The sequence below is a fragment of the Helianthus annuus genome, chromosome 9 (genome assembly GCF_002127325.2).
Source record: "Helianthus annuus cultivar XRQ/B chromosome 9, HanXRQr2.0-SUNRISE, whole genome shotgun sequence".
NCBI lineage: Eukaryota > Viridiplantae > Streptophyta > Magnoliopsida > Asterales > Asteraceae > Helianthus > Helianthus annuus.
The window spans coordinates 63,474,159-63,480,845 of NC_035441.2; positions in this window are offsets into that span (position 1 = coordinate 63,474,159).

The window sequence follows — 6,687 nt, forward strand, 5'->3', positions numbered from 1 at the left end:
AAAAAAAAAACAAATAGTTTTGGGTTAAAAGTAATTTATGAAATACTTTTGGGTGAAAAGTAGGGATGCAAACGAGCCGAGCTACTCGCGAGCTACTCAAGCTCGGCTCGAAAAAAAGCTCGAACAAGCCGAGCTTAAACGAGCTCGAGCTCGAGCCCGAGCCTAAAAACAAGCTGGTTTAGTAAACGAGCCTGAGCTTGAGCTTCGATTATCGAGCTCGAGCCGGCTCGCGAGCCTAATCGAGCTTTTTGTTTATATATTTTTTTATTAATATATTAAACATATATTTATATAATAATAATTACCATTTATATAAATATAAAAAAATAACTAAATTATATGTATAATAATAATTAAAATTAATATAAATTAATTAATAAATACTTAACGAGTCGAGCCCGAGCCGAGCTTGAGCTTGAAAAAATACCTTCGAGCCGAGCTCGAGCTTTAGAAATAAAGCTCGAATCGAGCCGAGCTCGAATCGAGCTTTCATATGTTAAACGAGCTCGAGCTCGAGCCTGGTCGAGCTCGGGCTCGGCGCGGCTCGTTTGCACCCCTAGTGAAAAGTAAAAAAAATCATTTTTTTTGAAAAACCCCCAAAGCCAAGGTTACAACAACCATATGCATAACCATTTTTTCTTTGAAAAACTCCCAAAGCCAAGATTACAACACATAAGTAAAAAAATCAAAGTAGTTAAATCGTATAAGATGGAAACTTTTAAATTAGAAGTAAAAAATCAAATTAATCAAAGGGGTTAAATTATCAAAGATTAAAACTTTAAACTTAAATCGTCAAAGATTAAAACTATAGGGTTAAAAAGGAAACAAAGATTAAAAATTTTAAACTTAGATTGTCAAAGAATAAAACTTAAGAGTAAATTGTCAAAGATTAAAACTTTGGGGTTAAAAAGGAAACAAAGATTAGAAGTTTAAACTTAAATTGTCAAACAATAAAGTTTAGGGTTAAAAAGGAAAATTCATTTTTTTTTTTGAAAAACTCCCAAAGCCAACATTACAACACATATATGCATAATTAAGTTGCTTCTTTATAGTGTTTAATAACAGTCTTCAACTTTTACATTTTTTTTCTCGAATAGTCTCTGACGCGGATAGGGTTATTTTTCTCAGTTAAGTTAGTGTGAAATGACTATAATACCCTTACTATTAAAAATTAACAAATAAAACATTAAAAGATTAAAAAATACATGTGAGCCCCACCTATCCACCTAGCCACCCCCACCCCACCCCCAAATACCAGCCACATTTCTTTCTCTCCTTTGAAAAACCACCATCACAACGACCATCACCTCCACAGTCGCCATCACCTCTCAGCCACTACCACCATCACTGCCAAAACAAGCACAATTGTAACGCCCTGCTTTTTCATACTTTCCATAATTAGAAAGCTCGCCTTGTAATGCTATTTTTGGAAATCTTGTATTATTGTAGTCGTCTTTTCATTGTAAAATCCGAGACTTGGATCATAAATAAAATTCGTATTTCTTTAAATTCACCATCTACATATTCATACATGTTCATACGTTCGAATTCATTGTACATCGAATCCTTATTTGTAATTCATACTTATACGATACTTATTCACGATGCATGTCCATGCTTGTCCTTAAATTGTTGATACCTAAAAACCCCTAATAATATGCTTATTTATACAACGGTTAATCATCTAATATGTGACATATACTTGTCACTTACAAACATGTTACATACTTGTACATTACACTTTTTACCTAGTTAAATCATGTTTTATTTCATATTTCACCTTGTTACAAGTTAGGGTAAACATTGTTGCATATTATTACACAACTTAATTAACAAAATTACTCATTATAATGTTTTAAAAATAAAAAAAAATAAAGAAATATGGCAACCCCAATTCAGCAAAATTCAGCCCCATATAGTTGGGTTTTGTGGGCTAGTTTCAAGGTGTAACCCCTTCTAAACACTTCCAAAGCCCAACCCATTGAAACCCTAATCCTTCCCCCTATAAATACCACTTATAACCAGCCTCCCTACCACTTTTGCAACACTAAAAACTCTCAAAACATCCTCCAAACTGTAGCTGAAAGCAAGGGTTCGAGCAGATTGACACCCCTTCACGAAAATGAGCATAACTCACTCAATTCTTATCTGATTCACTCGATTCTTTTTCCTACTACTTTGTATTGACCTTATCTACGTTTCCATGTGTTTTTCACAGCAAATAAGTCCCTGGAACTCCGGCAAAAAGGTTCCAAAGTCCACTGATTGTTTTTGTTTTCATGAAATCCTTGTTATTTCTTACCAAACTTGAGTATATCTCATCTTAAACCTATGTCCTAATGCTTACAACACTTTAGTGGTTGGTTAGGCTTAAAAAAAGGTTGAGACACTTAAAAATCAGAGGATTAAACCTCATAAACTTGGTGTTTTGTTTAGGGTTTTTAACCCACAAGTCATGTCAAACTTTGTCTTTGATACATGAGTGATTATGGAACAACTTGGGTTGTCCAAACATACAATCCTCACATGATTTAATGATTTCTCTTAGTTAGTGTGTATATTTCTTATTCTTTATTGTATGTTCATGACCTTCCTTGGTTGTTTTTTTACATCAAGTGTAGTGGTGAACACATAGAGGTGCCTAAATGGAAGACTTGATCTTCCTATCTCCTACATGATTTCTATGACATTTAGAGGTACCAAAATGAAGATTTTAATCTTCTACCTCATGCTTGAACTATATATTATATAACCTAAACATATTATTCGAATAATCGAATCTTTGATGATGAACTAGTGTTCATATGTCGGGGTACTAGATTACATCATCCTAGACTATGATAACTTGTCACGATTCTAATGGAACCTTGTTCCATGAAAACATCTAAACTCCTTCGAGTTTCCTAGTGTCAAGAACAAACATCATATGTACTAAATGATTATTTTCCATGTTATTCTCATATCTTATTTTTATGTTGTTTTAAACACCGAATCTCGACTCTAAACATACTTGAACTTTAACCCTTATACATTCGGACTCTAAATCTCTACTCGTCAACAATTGGGTAATCGGAAAGCATATGCAAGCCTTGTGAGTATACTTGACCCCTTTTTCGTTTACCACTTTTTGGGGTGTAACATGTTATTTATAAACTTACACACAAACTTTATCATAATACATAAACATTCCTATTACACGCATGCTTATTTGATTACTTGATACTTTAAACTTGGGTGATACTTATGTGTTGAACTTATCATTAACTTCGTACGAGCCTAACCGTGACATATGTAGCGCTATAGGATTAACGACCCGCCCGTAAACTTGTGGTTATGTCATGAGCATCTTCCGTTCATTATTGGTTTGATATGTTAGACACATGCCAAATTTATTGTTTATCTTAAATCGAATGCTTGCTATGAGGAATTGTTTAAAACTTATCTTTTGTTATGTACGTATCAAACTTGTATACTCGCCTTTGCTTTTGCATTGAATTGTATTTTAAACATGTTACAGGTTGAGGATGATGATGCCATGAAAAGAAGTAGCGTTGATGCCTAGATACACATATAGACGTTTAGGTTTAATATGTTGTATCAATTTTGCTTATGTTGTTATGTACTTCTTTGAACTTGATGTATTTGAATTTCTTGTAATGTTGACAATTTACTTTATGAAATGAAATCGGTTTATTAAATATTGTCACAAATAGCGTTATGAAGTCTCTTGCAATCTTCACACTTCGTCTCATCCCGATGTTTCCGCCATTGGTTGGGGTGTGACAACAATCGCCATCATCACCACCATATTACCTTCACAACCACCACCATTAATCAGGTTCAACAGATCTCAAACAAATTGAAACAGGCCTTCAACTCTTCACTTGTAACCAAATCATTGTGCAACACATCTTTTCCTCCATCAATGCACCACTACAAGTCCCCTGAACCGGTTGGAATTAGGGCTGTAAACGAACCGAACATTCAGCGAACAGTTCGTGAACCGTTCGGCGGGAAGTTCGTTTATTTTCGTTCGTTTAGTAAATGAACGAACATGAACAAGAAATTTCGTTCGTTAAGTTAAACGCACGAACATGAACAGAGGTTGCGTTTGTTCGTTTATGTTCGTGAACGTTCGGTAATGCATTCGTTTATGTTCGTGAGCGTTCGGTAATGAATTCATTTATGTTTTCTTGTTAATATTTATTTGTGTTGGTTCCTTAAAGGTTTTTATATGTTGTATTTTGTTTTATTGTTTCTAGTTTTTAAACTTTTGAAACCCTAGTTATCTTATATGCCTCTCACAACATCACTCATTTCACTATTTCAATTTTAGTTTGTGTTAAGGCTTAACAAATTCTTAATTTTGTGTTTATCATGTTTTTGATAATCACGCCAACTCTGTTTGGATAATTATGTTAAGTGTTTCTTTATTTTTTGTGGATTCTTCGTAATGTTTGTGATGAAAATGCAGATTTTATTCTAAAATGAATATTGTGTTCATAAACGTCGTTTGTGTTCATTTATGTTCATGAACATTTGTTAGAGTTCATTAGCATATGGTAAGTGTTCATGAACAGTTCACGAACATGTTTGTTTCCTTAATGAACGAACACGAACAAAAAATCTCGTTCGGTAAGCGTTCGTGAACAGTTAATAAACAAGTTTGTTCCTTAACGAACGAACACAAACATGGCCTTGTTCGTGTTCATTCGGTTCGTTTACAGCCCTAGTTGGAATAACCAAATCGGCGACCACTTATCGCCGGAAAACGTTTTTAGCTATCGGAATCGTGTGGGGTTACAGGTTTGCCGGAGTGAGTGAGTTACAGGTGAAGGGTTGTTTCAGAACGATTTGTTTTGAGAATGTGTATGGGTTGAAGGCTAGTGATGAGAACAAGGTGAAGGTGTATAGTAAGGATTTATCGGGTGGGCGAAACGGAAGGTTGCGGATTAGTTTGGGAGGAGGAAGATGGTGAGGTGCGGAGGACACCGGTTAGGGATGGTGGTGGGAATGAATGTTGGAATAGTTTGAAGACGTTGCAAATGATGGTGGGATACAGAGTGTGTCATTGGGCTACAAATGTGTCGGTTGTGAAGAAATTTAGTCATGATATTAATGGAAAAGGTGTTTATGTTAAGTTTGATAACAGTTGCAGTGATTTACGGTGATGATATGTGTCGGGGGAGATGGTGGTGATTTACGGTGGCCGCGGTGGTGGACGGTGGTGCTAAGTTTTGGGTGGCAGTTTTAGAGTTAGGGTGAAGGAGATGAAGAAGGGGAAGATGGGTCCACTTTTTATATTTAAATAATCGTGGTGGGTTTTATTTATCTTTATTAATATTTTATTTTTTTAGTGAATGGCATTATAGTTATTTCATACCAACTAGACTGAGAAAACTAACCATCATCCGCGTCAGGTACTATCCGAGAACGAAAGTGCAAAAGTTGAGGATGATAACTGTAATTTTAGAAGTGTAAGAACTATAGGTGAAAACGGAGCAATCCACAGAAACTATCCAGGCAATTTTCTCTTCTAGTTTTGTTGCTTTCTAACTTGTCAAAGTCAAACTCTATTTCGTAGTAACAAGGGGTGTTTATGGTTTTGATTAAAAATCATGAAACTGTTTAATATAGCATTGGTTTGGTTTACAATTGGTTTATTATTTTACTTTTCAGTTGTAGATATCAAAAAAATTATATACATGGTTATAAACACATGATGAATAGTGTCAGTAATAAAAAAACAATAAAAGTGTGTGTCTGGTCCGACTATATACTCTTGAATCGTCTTTATTTAGATTTGTTGGTTATCTGGGCTGGTCCTGAAAATTCGTATACCCTGTTCGAGCTAAAAAAACGTGTCTTTAGACCTTAACGAAATATATAATATAAATTAGTTTTTCATACAAACCGTTGAAATAAATTGGGTATTGGGTTCACTAAAGGTAACCTAATGCCAATTGTCTAGTAACTAATCTAAACCATAAGAATAGTTTTGTAAATGAGCATATGTTGGTATTTGTATGGGTGTATCCTATTAATTTTTCGTACATATACGTATCATGTTTTTTTTTTAAATAGTGTGTCCTTTAAAATATTAAGCCTTAGCCGGTAGTCCTCGTTCACCCCCTTTAACGATTTAGTTTTGATTATTGATGATCGAAAACCGTTACTAGTATTTTTGTCCATAGGCTAACCTAAAAACCGTTAAAATCGAACCGTGAGCACTTCTAGTAGCAATGGCTTAATATAACCTAGAAGTATAACATTGATAAAACAAACAACAACTTTTCAATTTTTTGTATTTATTAGTTTTGTTTGATCTATGTTATTTCAAAAATAAAATTTAAGGAATATATAATTTTCATCGAAAATGTTTGAAGAGTATAATTTTGATTTTTTTTGTTTCAGGAAATGGGGAAACCCAGTTCCCGAGTCATTTAACAGGGGGAGGTGAGAGGAGGGGAGGGGAAGGATAATTTTCTCTTCTAATCTCTCTAATTTGGGAGGATGAATATATGGTTATATTTGGTCATATTTTCTTCCCTTTTCCCTCCCCTCCCCCTGTTAAATGAAACTCGAGAACATGGTTTTTCATATTTTCATCTATTTTCCCTCCCCTCCCCATGTTAAATGAGTCTCGGGAACAAATGTAGAGCAACAATTTTCTAGCCGCTTATGGGA